Raw genomic sequence first — 19661 nt, 5'->3', positions numbered from 1 at the left:
ATATATCCAGGAAACCTGAGAATACATTCAAGAAAAACTGGTTCAAACAATCACATCACCAGAGCTAGACAGGCACATTCAAGGCTGATTATAATTTGAAGATTCCAGTAGGGTAGCCCACCTAATCAATACCCAAGTTATATTTGTCAACCTTTTACTTATTCTTGAGAGTTCTCATGCATTTGCCTGCAACATCCTGCTCCCTATCAAACTGATTACCATTGCAGCCTCCTATCCAGTCACTCTGCCTCTAGCCTTGCCTCCTCTATCCAGGAACCCTGACCAGAGTACTTATACTTTAGTTCTTCTTTCCACCCCCAATTCCAGTCCTGCTGAAAATCTATCTAGCAGGAAGACCTGGTGACTAAGTAGAGGCACACTGGAGGTATATATGCAGATGCAGTAAACAATCTCAGTCAGAGGATCTCAAGTTCTATGCCCCTGACATCACCTAATATTTCTATGAAAGTTTCCCATTACCTCAGAAGTCTCAACATACACAAGATTATATTCATGATCTCCCCTTTTAAGCTGGATCACTCTCCTAGCATTTCCACTTTGGTTCATAGCTCCATTGTCCTCTTGCCTTCCAAACTAGAAATATTAAAGACACCTCCTTATTTCTCATCCTCTCTGCAAAACTGCCAGTAACAAAACCTATTCATTCTACCTCTTCAAAATCTCATATTCAACTCTCCCTGCAGCGCTGCCCCAACTTCAAAATTTCTCAGCCTGGACTAGACTATTGTCATAACTGAACTCCCTATTGTATCTCTCTCTGGGTGGCTGCAGTTCTCATATTAGTATCACAGCATTAAAACCTTTATTCCTCACTTTCTGGCATTCAAGATTCCCCAACTTTCCAAACATGCACACTCTCTCCCAGTAGGCTGGACTACAAATTCTTCTGTCACTGAACGATTCTACCTAACCTCTCACCTCAAAGAGGCCCCACTGCCTCAGGTTCCACATCCTTGGAGTTTTCTTTGACCATTATAAGTCTCAGGAACCTCATCCATTTTTTTTTCCTCCTGGAGCTCTTCAAATCAATTTTTGATATAGCATTTATTATCTACTACTTTCCAAAGTTAGCCTCTGTTGAATGTGCATGAATCATTTTTGTCTTGACAGGTACTGTATTCTGTGGGGAAAAGAAGACCTACCATCTCCTAGAAAGGTTCCCATAAATTATCCTTTGTAGCATACCTTGTATAGTGAACGTCTGGTCCATAGTCAGGCATTTAATTACTTGCCACAGTCACTCTGTTATGTGGCTTGACCTAAATTCTTTCAGGACATGGATACATCTCCTGCTTTTCTGTACCTCTTGAAAACCATCAAATAAAATGCCTACCATTATATATCCTCAACTATATAACCAATTTATTAAAGAAATTAATAATTGTTCATTTAACTTTTTTGAAAGTGTTTTGCTTCAGATACAATGAATAATGCCAACAGTTCTGCTAACATGAAAACCTATGAATCACTAATGAACTATGAATACACTAATTAGATATGCATGGGTAATGTTTAATGTAAAGTCAAAGTCTTAGGTCCTTTTAAAAATATATATGCATTTGGAAGATCAAAGAAAAAAGATCCCTCTAAGCATATCTTTGGGCAGCTTACCCCAAAAAAATAGACCAAAAATGATATTAGTCTAGTGACTGCAATACAAATTCTAACATCTGGATGAAAATAGGCTGATACTACAAACTGTCAGTAAGTAATGCTATGTTTTTCAAAGCATTACTAGATTCATTTCCCTGATTCAGATTTTCTCCTTTCAAGATTACTATTCAAGGGCTGGGAATGTGGCTCAATGGTACAAAGTTTCCATAGCACACGAGGCCCTGAGTTTCATCAGTCCACTTACTTGTGTAGTAGTATTATTCAAATAATATCTCCTATTTCTAAGATTATTCCCCAAAACCACCCTGGGACTATCAATAATGTTCTCTCCTACCCAGACCTCTCACATTGCTCAGTCAAAAGCAGCAACCATAGACCCTTCTGATGCTCACACCAATAGGTGTGCTGGCACCTCCCACTGGGCCAGGTCCTATGACATCCATGACCACAGAGAGGATTGCCCATTCCAGGTCTAATCACATTTAGGCAGGTCAATCCTGAAACAAGGCTGCCCTCTGCTCCAAAGGCTGTGTGAAGAGGCCCTTTCCTCCTTTGTTTATATTTCTCCTGTTTTGTTGTTGTTGTTCTTATTGGTTGGTTGAGGTTTTTTGTTTGTTTTTGTTTTTTAATACTGGGGATGGAACCCAGGGGCACTCTACCAACACTTTTTATTTTATTTTTGAGATAGGGTCTGGCCTCAAACTTGTGATTCTGCCTCCCAGTCGCTGGATCACAGGAGTGCACCACTGCACCCAGCTACAATTCTTCGTGTTGCTGTTTTTATCACAGCTATCCCTTGTGAAGAATCAAGCTCACAACCTTAAGGACAATTTTTAACAGATAATAGGTCTAAGATGACTCTTACTGGCATAAGCTTGTGTGCCTGACTTACCTTATACAGTTACTTCTTTAAAGGTTTTGTAAAACTCCGCTGTATACCCATCCGGTCCTGGGCTTTTCTTGGTTGGTAGTCTTTTGATTGCTTCTTCTATTTCATCCATTGATATTGGTCTGTTCAAATTGTGTTTATCCTCCTGACTCAGTCTGAGGAAATCATATGACTTAAGAAATTTATTGATGTCTTCACTATCTTCTATTTTATTGAATATAGGTTTTCAAAATAATTCCTAATTATCTTCTGTATTTCTGTAGTATCTGTAGTGATATTGCCTTTTTCATCCTGTATGTTAGTAATTTGAGTTCTCTCTCTTCTTCTCTTCATTAGCATGGCTAAGGGTCTGTCAATCTTATTTATTTTTTCAAAGAACCAACTTTTAGTTTTGTCAATTTTTTCAATAGTTTCTTTTGTTTCAATTTCATTGATTTCCGCTATGATTTTAATTATTTCTTGCCTTCTGCTACATTTGCTGTTGTTTTGCTCTTCCTTTTCTAGGGCTTTGAGATGAAGTATGAGCTCATTTATTTGTTGGTTTTTTCTTTTTTTGAGGAATAACCTCCAGGTGATGAATTTCCCTCTTAAAACTGCTTTCATTGTGTCCCATAGATTCCGATATGTTGTGTCTGTATTTTCATTTATCTCTAAGAATTTTTTTATTTCCTCCCTTATGTCTTCTATAACGCATTGATCATTCAATAACATATTGTTCATTTTCCATGTGATGTAGGATTTTTCCTTCCTTCTTTTATCATTGATTTTCAGTTTCATTCAATTATGATCAGATAAAACGCATAGTATTATCTCCACCCCTTTATATTTACTGAGGGTTGGCCTATGGCATAATATATGGTCTATTTTTGAGAAGGATCCACGTGCTGCTAAGAAAAAAGTATATCCACTTGATGATGGTTGATATATTCTATATATGTCAGTTAAGTCTAGGTTATTGATTGTGATATTGAGTTCTATAGTTTCTTTATTCAACTTTTGTTTGGAGGATCTGTCCAATGGTGAGAGAAGTGTGTTGAAGTCACCCATAATTATTGTGTTATGGTCTATTTGATTCTTGAACTTGAGGAGAATTTGTTTTATGAACGTCGCAGCACCATTATGTGGTGCATAAATATTGATAATTGTTATGTCTTGTTGGTGAATGGTTCCTTTTAACAGTATATAATGTCATTCCTTATCCCTTTTGATTAACTTAGTCTTGAAGTCGATTTTATTCGATATGAGGATGGCCACCCCTGCTTGCTTATGAGGACCATGTGCATGGTATATTTTTCCAACCTTTCACCTTCAGCCTGTGTATGTCTTTTCCAATCAGATGTGTCTCCTGGAGGCAGCATATTGTTGGATTTGTTTTTTTAATCCATGTTACCAGCCTATGTTGCTTTATTGAAGAGTTTAAGCCATTAACGTTTAGAGTTACTATTGATATATGGTTTGTACTTCCAGCCATGTTTGATTATTTATCTTTTTTTTAATTTAGTATGTTTCTCCATGATTAGCTTTCCCCCCAGTCTCTGTCTTTACTGAGGTACTTCCCACTGTTGGTTTTGGTTATTGTTTTTCATTTCTTCCTCGTGTAGTGTATTGCTCAAGATGCTTTGCAATGCTGGTTTTCTGGCTGCAAATTCTTTTAACTTTTGTTTATCATGAAAGATTTTTATTTCGTTGTAGTACCTGAAGCTTAATTTTGCTGGATACAAAATTCTTGGTTGGCATCCATTGTCTTTCAGTGTTTGAAATAAGTTGTTCCAGGATCTTCACGCTTTCAGCGTCTGTAATAAAAAATCCGTTGTTAACCTTATTGGTTTACCCCTGAATGTAATCTGCCTCCTTTCTCTTGTAGCTTTTAATATTTTCTCTTTGTTCTATATATTGGATATCTTCATAACAATGTGTCTTGGTGTTGGTCTACTGTGATTTTGTATGCTCGGTGTCCTGTATGCATCTACAATTTGTATATCCGTTTCCTTTTTTATTTCTGGAAAGTTTTCTATAATTATTTCATTCAGCAGGTTGCTCATTCCCTTGGTTTGAACCTCTATACCTTCCTCTATCCTGATCACTCTTAAGTTTGCTTTTTTATGTTATCCCATATCTCTTGGATGTTTTTCTCGTGATTTTTTACCAGCCTTTCTGAGTTGGCTAGACTCTTTTCAAGATGATATATTTTATCTTCATTATCTGACGTTCTGGCTTCTACTTGCTCCACTCTGTTAGTGATACTCATTTGGTTTATAGTTTCCTGCATTTCTAGAATTATTGTTGGATTTTTTTAATAATCTCTATCTCCTGACAAATATGCTTATTTGCTTCTTTTATCTGTTTATGTAATTCATTTTCAATGTGTTCTTTCACTGTTTGAATTTGCTGTCTCATATCCTCTTTAGGGTTCCATTCCATCTGTCTAAGGTGTTCCTTGAGTTCTTTATTTGACCATTTTTCTGATGCCTCTAGGTCCTCCTGAATATTTAGGCTGTCCTGCATTGTTTGTACTCCTTTTCTTCCTTGCTTTTTCATGCTGCTCATGTTACTTCTTGTTCTTTTTGACTGCTGAGTTACTGTTTAGTCCTATAAATTTATTTGATGCTTGGGAGGAAAGGTATTAGAACGGAAGGGAAGAAGTCACTGTCACATCAGGTTTCAATAAAGTTATCTCCTCCCCCGCATTCTGGTGACGTCAGTTCTCTGCCATGGTGGTATCCCATGCAAATGGCGACAGTATGTTCCCTTTGCCAGGTAACCAATGCAACGGGTGGATCCTGACTGCCTCTCCCAAGCCCCGTCTCAATCCTGTGGCCACTGCCTATGAAGGCTTGGTTGGTATTAACCTCCACAGGTTCAGAAGGGCCGACCAGGTGTTTCAGCGGGATCGTTTAGTGCTGAGTCACCGCGGTTTGTCTGCCAGACCCAGGCAAATGGGAGCTTGAATTCAGCCGATCCGGGCTTGGTGTGTGTTCTGAGAAGCCCAGACTGTTCGCCCCAGATCCACGTCAGCTCAGCATTGCCTAGTGGTCCTGAGCAAACAGCATTTAGACTGTTTACGACTCCCTATGCCCGCGCAGCTGAAGAGGTCAGAGACTTGATTTCTTCGCACCTGCTGCCATGTTGGAATCCCTTATACAGTTACTGAAGGGTTAAGCAGAGTTCCCTTGGATCTCTTCCCTGAACCTCCCCCATTTAGACACAGAGTCTGAAGAGAGGAGGGCAGAACTGAGGGGGGCGAGTCCCCAAGAGAGGGCTGGGCCTAAGAACCCTACTTGAGCAAAAGAGAAGATGCAAACATTTGCAAGGCAGCCCCCAACCCTGGCAGACAGGAGCCCAGGCAAGCTCCCAGAAGATCCCACCCCCTCACATGAACCAGGCAGGCAGCAGAAGATGCTGGGAATCATGAAGCCTGGCTGGCTGATTAGCTGGCTGGCCAACAGGCCACCTAACAGAAAGATTCACCAGAACATATATTACTAACTCCCCATTCTCTCCTAAGGAAGCTTGGCTCCTGACAGGGTCCTTACCACCATGGAAGGTCTATAGAAACTGCAGCCTCAAAATATGCCTCCATGGTGAATGGTGTGTACTGATCTTGCCAGGTCTTCAGAAAGGGCAATTTGCTCTGCCTCCCTCTACATGCAGCAAGCCCCAACCATTTTGATTTCTGGGTCCAGGGAAGGGAAGCCTACTTCACCCCTGAAGCAGGCAAATGGTTCCCACCATTCATCAGGGAGTTGGGGGCACCCCAATGTTACCCACAGAACAAACGCCCAGGCCATCTCTATGTTCCACTGCTTCTTGCCCACCACAAAGTACCCCATATATCTCTTTACTGACATCCCTAGGTTTGGGTGTGGGGAGTACTGGGGATTTAACCCAAGTCAGCCTTGGCGAGCCCCCATTTCAAAGTTTAAAAAATAAATAGGGCTCCTCCATTTGGAGGAGCTCCACATGGCTCCTCCATGGTTAAGCTCAGCACCCTGGGTTCAAACTCCTGTTTAAAAGCAGGGAGAGGGGAGTTCAGTGAAATGGTAATGATGATCAAAAAATGATTACAGCTCATCACAGCTACCATTTATTGAGCACACACAACCACCAGAGCTTATGCTAAGATATTATAATACAAGTTCTACTGCTGCCTCCATGTTACTAAGAAAGAAAACAAAGCATGTAGGGATCACTTCATTTGAGCACAATGAATGATAAAGCTGGTCCGAACCCCAGATCTTTCTGACACCAGTGCCTAGAATGTGCTCTCCAGCCCATATACTATTCCTGTATCCCCTACAATTACCACAAAGATATTAACAAGAATGAACTGATGGGGTTAGAGGAGCACATCTCTTCTCCAAAGACACAAGCATCCTCTATAATGATCAAGCACAAGACGGCAGCATTTTAAATGAATTGTAAACTGAAGGTACCAAGAACAAAGCCATAAATTATTATCTAAAAGTTTAAAAGGGATGCTGTTTTGTTTTATTTCATTTTATTTGGTTTTGATATTGTTACAAAAATGCTTCATAAATCAAATGTATTATAACTGTACTAATTTAATTAAAAAATCAAAAATTTCTGAAATATTTGTATATTTCCAATTAACTGTGTGAAAAAGAAGACTAAACAATGTGTGTTCCAATGCTACATTTTCACATTAATTATGGTGGTAAGTTTTAAAAGTTGGGCACTAATTTACTAAAGTTTAAGCACTAATATTTTAAATTAGAACGCTTCAGTTCAATGGAAAATAGAACATTTCCTACTTAATTTTCTGTTATTAAAAATAAATGAATGTGAAAACAAAGTTATAACTCTAGAGATGCTAGGGCCACTTGCAGACGGGCCCTTCTGACAAGGCCTCTATTGCCTTCACAAAGTAAGCTCCCCACACATTCAGTACTAAAAGGATTTTTCAAGTACTGTATGATCCAGGCAACTAACTTCCTTCCAAACTGCACTGCACACATCCTCCCCTATCCACCTCCAGGGATCCCAGGGTTTCCTGCAGGTGCCTTGGATGCAGTTTGTAAGGGAAGGCCTCCAGCCACACACAGTGGTCAGTCAGCTCTCCCTTTATTTTCTGTTTATATATTGAGTTTCTATAGAAATTTGCATTTATAGAATGTTTTAAAATCTCTGCACCAGGTCAATGTTTTCCTAAGCAGGGATCCACCACAGAAAACGTTTTCTGTTTATATATGTGTGTTCTGTGGTAAGATTAGATAGCACCAAAACTTTGCCAAGAACAAGAATTCTGTTACTGCTATAAAATACAGGGGTGATAAAAGCTGTATGTTTAAACTGCAAGTTTCATAAAGACCATTCTGTCTTGTTTACTATGGTGTCATTGATACCTACACCCCAGTTCCTGACACAGGTGTGGGCTCAATAAGAATTTAATGAATAAAAATAAACAAAACTATAAATAACCAAACAGATGCAACAACAAGATGCTGATGTCAAACCAAAACCTTATGCAGACTAGGCAAGTGTTCTTTCACTAAGCCACATTCCCAGCCCTGGATCAAGCATTGATAAAACAAAATCTCTTCCATTTGGAAGAGATTTTTAAAATATAATAACTTTAAAAGTTGGTAATAGGGCTGGGGATGTGGCTCAAGTGGTAGCACGCTCGCCTGGCATGCGTGCGGCCTGGGTTCGATCCTCAGCACCACATACAAACAAAGATGTTGTGTCTGCCGAAAACTAAAGAATAAATATTAAAATATTCTCTCTCTCTCTCTCTCTCTCTCTCTCTCTCTCTCTCTCTCTCTCTTTAAAAAAAAAAAAAGTTGGTAATAAATTAAAAATATTCCCATTTGAAGTTGTATGTCCATATCAAATTTTTCCCAAGCTGGGCACAGTGGCACATACCTGTAATCCCAGAGGCTCGGGAGGCTAAGACCAAAGGATCTGTAATTCAAAGCCAGTCTGAGCAATAGGGAGATGCTAAGCAACTCAGTGAGTTGTTAAATCAAATAGGACTGGGGATGTGACTCAGTGGTTGAGTGGCCCCGAGTTCAATTCCTGCTACAAAACAAAAAAAGTTTCCCAAAGTAAATTTTTCCCAGAAAAAAAAACTTTTGAGCTTATATAGAAATCTGAAGACAGTATCTTTTCCAAGTGACTATTATTCAAGTTACAATTATACTATCCATGAATAAGATAAAGAGGCTTAAAGGATTCCACTACAATTGTCTTACAAAGTACCACCACTATTAACTCCTGGCATTGAAGCATTTTCAACATTTCCTGTGAATGAAGTTTAATCTTCAAGAGAAAACTACCTATACAGGTTGGAAATCTGTGAGAATTCAGGCTTTCAAAAATGCACATGTTTCAAAGCAACCCAAACTACTAAAAAGAAGAAACTCACAGATTATATAAATAAAGGATACAGGCTCATAGCTTTAACCATTAAAATAAAATAAAAACAGTAAATGGACTAATCTTTCTTGTGACCCCTGACATGTTCTAAATAATGTCCATTAAGTCTTTTGTGATAGATAATATCTGCCCAAAGAAAATACACTTTTTTAAACCCCCACAAAAACTCTATTAAATTAACCTTTTTTTTCTTTTGGGGGCCAGGGTAATCTGGTCAGAAATATTATTAGAGATCATGCAACTGACTGTTACATCCTCTCTGAAATACATATCATAAATAACACTCCACAAACACTATGCATAAATCCTTGAAAGAAAACCACTATGGTACCCACACAAGTGAGGAAAGAATGAATTCACAAAAATTGGACATATTTAATTTGAGATGCATTTTGAAAAGACTTCTGTGTCACATATGGATTGACAATCAAAATATAAAAGTAGCTAAAAATTTCTAACAATTTTGTACAACTTCTAAGTTTTCCTATATTATTAAGACAGTTCTAATCAAAGCATCATACAGGATACACAACTATATTTTTCTATAGAATAATTTGGTGACATATCCATAAAGCTAAACTGTAAGAATATTAATAAAGATTGAAAGAAGCATGAAAGTGTGTGTGTGTGTGTGTGTGTGTGTGAGTGTGTGTGTGTTTACAAGTTGCGACACTTAGTCTCTCAGGATACCTGTGGCAGTGCTCTGAAAAAGCTGGAAATTTCACTGGGGTACAAGATCGAAACATATGATTCTATAACTAAAGAACTCTGAGAGGACAGAACATAACAAGGTAGTAAAATTGACGATTGGTTCTATATAGATTACAAGAAAAAAGAGCAATGTTGTTTAACCAGTTAGAAAAAAAAATAAACAATAGATTCTTGAGTTAAATCCAATGCAGAGATTTACTTCACCCTACTGTCTACAAGCAACAGTTATCAATCACTTGCTATATGGTTTCAAGAAAACTCAAGCAAATGTGCATTTTAATAACTTTGATATCCTAAAATACACAGACACACATACACACACACACACATACACACACACACACACACCATCTGAAGCAAATATACCCACAGGATAGTTTTCAAATCTTAAATGAATTAAGAGTCAAAGTAAGTTAATCAGTCTTCCTAAGATTTTAAGTAAATATTCAAACATTTATTTGGGACTTTTCTTTATCTTCTAGATCTGTAGGAGTAAGGTGAGGTATTTTTTCCTTATTTTTCTTTTTGTTTTGTTTTAAGTTTTAGCTGTAGACAGACACAATACCTTTATTTATTTATTTATTTTTATATGATGTTGAGGATCAAACCCAGTTCTTCACACGTGCTAGGCAATAACCACTGAGCAATAACTCCAACCCAGCATTACCCTTCTTAAGAGTAAGGGCCTACCATAAACACAAACATGTAATGCTAATTGGGGCTTCATGTCCGGTTACAAGAGAAGCAGGCCTGTGACCCCTATCCCTTCCTACGTAGGCCTCAATGAATTCAAGAGAAGGATTCAAGCCAGGTCAAGGTGGAGACCTTCCCATGAGACAGCACCTTTGCTCTCTGGTGATAAAACTGGGAAAAGAGGAGTTACAGTGAAGTATAAAGGCAACACTCTCAGAGCCTTATAATTTCCAATGGCTCTTGTGTTTCTGACCTTCCACAGCCATGAAACCCAATAAATTTTTGTTTTTGGCTAAACTGCCTCATATTGAGTTTCTATCTCAAGAACCAAAATAATCACAACAAAATCTTCTCCATCTAGAGAAATACAATGCAGACATTATTTTTAAATGAATAGATTCCAAATAACACACAAAAAGGTATGATAAATAATTTTGAAATAAAAATTAGTTGCCCTACACTTCTGAAGACTGAAGAGAACTGTTAAGACTTTAAAAGCTGGGCTTATACTCTGCCCTCTTCCCAATTTCAGATTCTTATCTAACAGGTTTGACAGACAAGGAACCCTTAACTCCTGATGGACTAAATGGTTTCTGAAGGGTACCTCACTGGAGGGGACAGAATCTAAAATCTAACCAAAGAATCACCCACCACCTATTCCCTAGAATGAGACAAAACTCATTCTTTTCAAAAATGCAGGGTTTTACGTCTGACTTAAAGAACATTTCCAAGTAAAATAGCTAAAGAACAAATCTGAAGTACCAAAGAAATGAAATGGGCCAGGGGTTTATCTCACCTGCATCTTCATAGGTATCCCGATCCCCATAACCTATCAATTATTACAAGATTTGAATCCAGCTACATATTTTCCAGGAAAAAAAATCTTCTTCTGCCATAGTTTTGTCCAGGGAGAGAAAGAGAGAGTGAGTCAGATAAAGAGAGGGGAAAGGGGCATACACACGTTTGTGGGGTTTTTGGTTTGGTTTTGGTTTGTTTGGTTGGTTGGTTGGTTTTTGTTTTTTTAGTTATACATAAAATCTCATTAAAATGAAGCTGACAAGATAGAAAAGAAACAAAAGCAGGCTTTCTTCTTCCTATTTCTTCTTTACTCTTCGGTTTTTCCTTTAAATCCACATGAAAGGTCAAACAAGTCTGAGTGCCAGCTGTAAGATTCACAAATAGCTAGATAAATACTAAATGCCTTAAGTCTCAGAGTCTTCGTTTTATGATTGGAGGGAAAACTGACCAACCTAAGACATCTGCAGTCAGGGATTCCTGAAATGATTTCTTACTATGATTGACCCACTTCCAGGTACCAATAAAAGAATGGCACTAAATTAAACGGAGTCACCAAAGACAAATGATTTACTTAACCCTACTCAACCATTCTTGAAAAGTAAGCTTCTAAAAACCGAACTCATTGGGGTCATAAAGGTAACTTGTATAAATCTATTTATAATCCTAGCTATAGAAGTACAATCATGAAGAAAGCCACTTTCATACACACTAAAGTCAAAGAATAAATTTTTATAAAACAACTATTAGATAGTATACATACAGTATACATTTTCTGAAAACTGCTATCTAAATAGCAAGATTAAACAGTCTAAAAAAGAAGGAAATATAGAAACATTGATCAGCCAAGAAAAATAATCTGTGAACTACCACATCTTCCATGGTAATTCACATGGCTAACAGCACTAATGCTTGCTTTCTATGAAATATACATTTATAAACTTGTATTAACCTGATTTTTTTCCTCTGAGAGTTACAAATTTGATTTGGCAATTTGTTTTCCTTTGAATATGTCTGTGGTTCTTTGTAAGTGCTGATGGTTTGAAATAAAAGAAAAGGAGGATATCACAGGCATCCTCTGATATCACAGGTAATTTACATACCCTGAGATACTTATCAGGAGTATCAAGAATATTTAATTAACACATTAGCTTATGTTCCTCTATAAAAACCCACATATATCTCATCACTTAAAAGAGTGGGACTTACTTCCGAAATAAAAAATGTCAAAAACCTCCTAGACGCCTCCTTTAAGACATTTGTGCTGAACAATCTACAGGGATCCTCGGTACTGCAGCATGTGAATGTAAGCTGGTAGGCATGTATCTACTTTCAAGTCAGGCTCAGGATTAAGTAAAATGTGATCTATCTGATCAATAAATGTTTTTGCTTCTGATTATGAGTGTACTCTCATCTTCCTACAAATATAGCTAATAGCTATTTATAAAAATGTCATGCTTTGGGGGTATAATTTCCATGTTTTTTATTTCAATTAACAATATTATCTTTAAAATATACAAAAATAGGGATGGGGATATAGCTCAGTTGGCAAAGTACTTGCCTCACATGCACATGGCCTTGAGTTCAATCCCCAGCACCGAAAAGATAAAAAAGATATATACACAAATAGTTGAAAAGTGGTAAGAATTAGTTATATAATTTATGCAATTAATATTTCAACTTAAAAGTACCTCTATAGGGACTGGGATTTTGGCTCAGTAGTAGAGCACTCACCTAGCAAGTGTGAGGCTCTGGGTTCGATCCTCAGCACCACATAAAAATAAAGAAATAAAATAAAGATATTGTGTCCAACTACAGCTAAAAAATAAATATTCAAAAAAAAGTACTTCTAAACTTTAGTCTGATTCTTATATAGAACACAGATTTCTATAGGAAAAATAATTAAAACAAATCACTGTTAAGAGTATTTTTTTCTATATAAAGCCTCAAAAGAGGGCTGGGGATGTGGCTAAAGCGGTAGTGCACTCGCCTGGCATGCCGCAGCGCTGGGTTCGATCCTCAGCACCACATACAAATAAGGATGTTGTGTCCACGGAACACTAAAAAATAAATAAATATTAAAAATTCTCAAAAATAAAAAAACCTCAAAAGAATATAGCTTTTACCATTATCCAACTAAACTTAATATCTGCAATTAGAATACATTACTGTGTCTCAAGTTAACAAGATTAGAGTAGAATGTAGGGAAGTTAATAAGTAAGGGATAGTTATTGCCCCTACTAACCTAATGTGTGTGTTGCCATTTCAATGCATCATTAAATATTATTAAGCTACTCATTCCTAAGTAATGCTCTGGTTTACATTTAAAAAAAAAAAACCTCAATGAATTCCGTAAGAGGATTTATTTAATGACTATTTGTTAAATATTTATGTGTCCCAGGTTCCTGTCAGGTGCTATGCCAGGCACTAGAGATATGTTAGTGAATGAAACCTACAGGGCTCCTGCTCCAGGAATTCACATTTTAGATGATGAATATAAACATACAGGTCAATTTGGTGCCAAATAACTTTATTCATTCTTTTGAAAAGGAAGAAGGCTTGAAAATTCTACTTAACAATAAAATATTTAGTTGTAAGTAAACAGCTTCTCTAGGAGAAAGAGCAGGGGAGGGAGGGGAGGAGAGGGGAGAAAGTGGAAGTTATCACAGCTAACAGAGTAGATACAGCCATGCTTCTAAGTTGTCCCAACTGCATACAGTGGTAAATAAACTTTATGCTTAAGTTGAGTTTCTGTCATTTAGAACTAGTAAGCCCTACTTATATAATATCTACAAGTTTCATGTTCAAACACTTCACACAATAAATATATTTCTTAAATTAATGCAACAAATGTTAGCACCTATTGAGCACTTACGATTCATGAGGAGCTGTGATATGTGTTTTGTACCCAGTTACCTTATCAGTTGGGTACCAGAACCATTTGAGTGTTTTAGGAAAGGAAATTGAGGCATGGATTATTTAACAATTGCCCAAGGTCACACACTCAGTAAAGAGTAACACATGATTCAACACTTGAGAGTTTGGTACAAAATCTGTGTGTCCTTAAATGTTATACAACACTAAACAAATGATCAAATAAAAACGAGCTGAACCGCATCTGTATCCAAAAACCTAAGAGAGTCAACTAACAAAATCTTAGGGTTTTTTAACAAAACTTAACAATGTCCAAAATGCTGTACCTCATACTTAATTTTTCTAAAACCATCCACCAAAATCTTTTTTCATGATTCTAGACCTTTCTTTAGCTTAAGGTATGTCCTCTTATGATTCATGTCTTTTTTCCCCTATAGAGCAAATCTCAAAAGTTTCTTCCTCACTGTATTTGTACCTGGACTGAAAAAGAAAGATTCAAGGTACTATCTGAATTCTGTATCTCAAGGCAATTAACGCTATCACACATGACACAAGAAACTATCATATATAACTTGGGTTTGGATTGTAGGATAGTGGTAGAGCACTTGCCCAGCAATACCTGCGCCATGCAAAAATAAAGAAATCCAATATTTTATTTATCTAAACTCTCACTCTACTAGATATAGAGACATTTTCGCTAGTTCAGACTTCAAGAAACCATTATGACCCCCCCCCAAAAAAAGATCACTCATTTTCATAAAGTTATTAAAATAATAATAGGGATTATGAATATTGGTATAGTACCTACCAGTTTTCCAAGCACTTTTATACTCCGCATATCCCTGAACCTTCCTAGAAATACTGTAAAGTGACAGAGAATAAATCATGCCTCCACTTGGCAGCTGAAGAAACTCATGATGAAAGAAGTATAGTGATTTGCCCTAAGTAATCCAGCTGGTAAGTGACAGATTGGGATTTTAAAACAAGTCTTCTGGCTCCAAAGTCAATATTCATTCCAAGAAAATAAATACTTTACCACTGGCTGCCAAAGCAGTTTTCTATCTGCTTACTCTAAGGATTCTTTTTCCTTTAAGTCTTTATGCCAGAAATGTTTAAATACATCATCAGCTCCTACAGTCTCTTCCATACAAACCTGTGTTCATGAACACTTTTTAAGCAAATCTACTATATGTAGTAGCTACCGAATACATGTTGCAAGGATTCCCCCTGGATCTGTACTTGATGCAGTGATAAAAATCTCAGGAAACTTGGTATTCACAATAGTTACAATTCAGACACGATTCTTTATAAAATGTTCTGTTTCTGTGCCTGCTCTTAAACAGACTGATATAAAATAAATTAATACCTTCGTGACTCTATATAAGAATTATTACAGGGCAATCACTCCTATAGCCAGGCCCTGTGGGTCACATATCAACTCAAAGGAGTGGAAAAACATGAACCTCAACTTCAAGGCACCTGCAGGCAGGTAGCAGAGTGGTGGTAGTGAAAGAAAAGGGAGGAGAAGATGATTATTCCTACTAAGATAAAAAAAAAATACATGTGTAAGTGAGGGGCAACACATAGTACACATAGTTGTGAGTCTTCTCGCACAATCTAAGATATACCCAGACAGAAAGATCAGCATTATCCAATTCAGGAGGAAATCACAAGTAGTCACATCCAGAACTTGTTGTCTAATGGTCAAAATGAAGAAAAGGAAGAAGCAGAGGTTAAATGCCAGCTTCTAAGGCTAGAGAGAAGACGACACACTGAGGGGACAGGTATGTGAAACACAAGACAGGTCACCCACAGGGGAAAAGTAAAGGTTAACTAACCAGATAGATTCTCATCCAAGTTCTATAAAACATTAAAAAAAGAATTAACACCAATACTCCTCAAAGTACTTCATGAAATAGAAAAGGAGGAAACCCTTCCAAACTCATTCTACGAGGCTAGTATCACCCTGATACCAAAACCAGACAAAGACACATCAAGGAAAGAAAACTCAGACCAATATTCCTGATGAACATAGACGTAAAAATTCTCAATAAAATTCTGGCAAATCGCATACAAAATCATATTTAAAAGATAGTGCACCACAATCAAGTGGGCATCATCCCAGGGATGCAGGATTGGTTTAACATATGGAAATCAATAAACGTAATTCATCATATTAATAGACTTAAAAACCAGAATCAAATGATCATCTCAATAGATGCAAAAAAGCATTTGACAAAATAGTGCACACCTTCATGTTCAAAACAGCAGAAAAACTAGGGATAGTAGGAACATATCTCAACATTGTAAAAATTATATATTCTAAACCCAAGGCCAGCATCATTCTAAATGGAGAAAAATTGAAAGCATTCCCACTAAAAACTGGAACAACACAAGGATATCCTCTTTCACCACTTCTATTCAACATCATCCTTGAAACTCTGGCCAGAGCAATTAGACAAAAGGAAGAAATTAAAGGGATACAAATAGATAAAGTAGAACTCAAAACTATTCCTTTTTGCTGATGACATAATTCTATATCTAGAAGATTCAAAAACTTCCACCAGAAAACTTCTAGACAATGAATTCAGCAAAGTAGCAGGATATAAAATCAACACCCATAAATCAAACACATCCCTATACATCAGTGATGAATCCACTGAAAAGAGAAATTAGGAAAACTACTCCATTCACAATCGCCTCAAAAAAAGAAAAAAAATAAAATAAAATACATGGGAATCAATCCAGCAAAGGAGGTGAAAGACCTCTACAATGAAAACTACAGAACACTAAAACTAAAGAAAACCTCAGACGATGAAAAGATCTCCTATGCTCCCAGATAGGGAGAATTAATATTGTCAAAATGGCCATACTACCAAAAGTGTTATACAGATTTAATGCAATTCCTATTAAAATCCCAATGAAATAGAAAAGGCAATCATGAAATTCATTGGGGGGGGGGGTGTTAAGCCGAGGAATAGCTAAAGCAATCCTTAGCAAGAAAAGTGAAGCAGGAGGCATCACAATACCAGACCTTAAACCATACTACAGAGCTATAGTAACAAAAACAGCATGGTATTGTCACTGAAATAGACTTGTAGACCAATGGTACAGAATAGAGGACACAGATACAAATCCACATAAATATGGTTATCTCATACTAGACAAGGGTGCCAAACACATGCACTACAGAAAAGATAGTCTATTTAACAAACGATGCTGGCAAAACTGGAAGTCCATCTGTAGCAATATGAAATTAAACCTCAATCTGTCACCCTGAAAAAAAATCAACTCAAAGTGAATCAAAGACTTAGGCACTAGAACAAAGACCGTGTGCCTAATAGAAGAAAAAATAGGCCCAAATTTTCACCATGTTGGCCTAGAATCTGACTTCCTTAACAAGACTCCTAAAGCACAAGAAGTAAAATCAAGAATCAATAAATAGGATGGGTTCAAATTAAAAAGCTTCTTCTCATCAAAGGAAACAATTGATAACATGAGAAGAAAGCTTATAGATTGGAAGAAAAAACTTTGCCACATGCACCTACAATAAAGCATTAATCTCTAGGATATATAAAGAACTCAAAAAAACTTAACTCCAAAAAAACAAATAACACAATCAATAAATGGACTAAGGAACTGAACGAACACTTCACAGAAGAAGAAATACAACTGATCAACATATATATTAAAAAGTGTTCAATATCTCTAGCAATTAGAAATACAAATCAAAACTACTCTTAAGATGTCATCTCACTCCTGTCAGAATGGCAATCATCAAGAATACAGGCAATAATAAATGTTGACGAGGATGTGGTGAAAAGGGTACACTCATATATTGCTGGTGGGACTGCAAATTGGTAGACCCACTGTGGAAAACAGTATAGAGATTCCTCAGAAAATTGGGAATGGAACCACCATTTGACCCAACTATCCCACTCCTTGGTTTATATCCAAAGGACTTAAAATCAGCATATTATAGTGACACACCCACAACAATATTTATAGCAGCTCAATTCACAATAGCTAGACTATGGAACTAACCTAGGTGTCCCTCAATAGATGAATGGATAAAGAAAATATGGCATATTTACTCAATGGAATATTATGGAGCTTTAAAGAAGAGTGGAATTATGACATTTTCCAGTAAAGGATTGGAATTGAAGAATATCAGGCTAAGTGAAATAAGCCAATCTCACAAAACCAAAGGCCAAATGTTTTCTCTAACATGAGGTTGTTAATTAACAATAAGGTGGGGGACACTAGGGAAGAATAACATTACCTTAGATTAGGTAGAGGGAAGTGATGGGAGGGGAGGGAATATGAGGATAGGAAAGATAGTAGAATGAAACAGACATTATTACTGTGTGTGTGTGTGTGTGTGTGTGTATGTGATTACATGACCAATGATTTTGCAACATGTACACTCAGAAAAATGAGAAACTATATTCAATCTATGTATGATATTTCAAAGTGCATAAATGCATTCTACTGTCATGTATAACTAATTAAAACAAAAAAATTTTAAAGTGTAAAGGTAGAAAAGAAAAACAGTGCACACGTAGGCAGACATACATACAGAACCTTGCATCATCACCTCATCACCCTCTCATTTGGTTAAGCAAATGAAAATATTCATATGGGTCTGATCACAAACCACAAAGAGTACTAGAAGCCATTCTGCCTAAGCTTGTGATAACGTAGGTGAGGAAATGGTTCCCAGAAGTACAGTTGTTTGTCCAAAGCCACAAATGTTGGTGGCAGAATAAATATTAGAGACCTGGTTGGTGGTCTCTCAAGTCTAGGATCTGCTACATCTACTGCCTGCTTTCCAGTATTTATATGATTTTGTATTACTCCTACCACCTTTCAAAGCTCACTTCAAATATAAAGTTTTGTAAAATGAATTTTAATAATAATAAAGTTTACCTCCAAATTATTTATCCTACATTAATATAATCTTTCAAAGATCTACTGGGAAATACCCTCAGAGCCATTTATACCACTCTTTTCCTAGAGTAGTTATCCTAGAAAATAGAACGTATATGAGTTGTCATAAGTCACTGCTGTTTATTGTTTTATCATTATACATAATGGTCAAGGTTAAAGATAATAGTGATAATATAAATCTACCCCTAAGGCATATAATGGAGTCTATATGCTTAATAGCTAATACTGAAAATATATATATTAACTAATGAAAACAATTATTCTTACTTATGAGCAGTGATAACTCTTTCCCAAAGACAATGGTCTCTACAATCAATCTTATCTTTGACTACAATATTCTTTCATAAGTGATCAAGAGTCAACATCAGTCTAATCCCAAGAACAGAAAAAACAATCATCATTCTAAATAAGAAAGCAGAGACTTCATCCAAACTCCCAATGTTAAAAATTCAAATTAATGTCCTCTTTAATTCTGACAAATCTCCAGAAAAGTTCTGCTACTAACTTTTCAGATTCCTTAAGCAAATTACAGAATACAGGAGCTCACATACTAGATTTTACAACAAACCCTCCAACAAATGCTCAAATAAGTACAAATTCCTAACAAATCATTTCAGACTAAAAATACCTATCAATCCATGGACCTCAAAATGGTCTGCAGAAACTTTATATAAACAAGTCACCACTGAATTTAAACTTTCTTAGCAAAACCTGGGCA

At 36.7% G+C, this 19661-nt stretch overlaps 1 protein-coding gene across 2 annotated transcripts in view; it reads right to left on the bottom strand.

Annotated features, from left to right (window-relative positions):
- Kdm4c (lysine demethylase 4C) overlaps positions 1–19661 on the bottom strand; it is a 399763-nt gene that overhangs the window by 295844 nt on the left and 84258 nt on the right. The gene's annotated exons all lie outside the window — the stretch shown is intronic.

The sequence above is a fragment of the Urocitellus parryii genome, chromosome 4 (assembly GCF_045843805.1).
Source record: "Urocitellus parryii isolate mUroPar1 chromosome 4, mUroPar1.hap1, whole genome shotgun sequence".
Lineage (NCBI taxonomy): Eukaryota > Metazoa > Chordata > Mammalia > Rodentia > Sciuridae > Urocitellus > Urocitellus parryii.
Note: the sequence above shows the minus strand (reverse complement) of the source record. Positions and strands in the feature narration are given on the sequence as shown.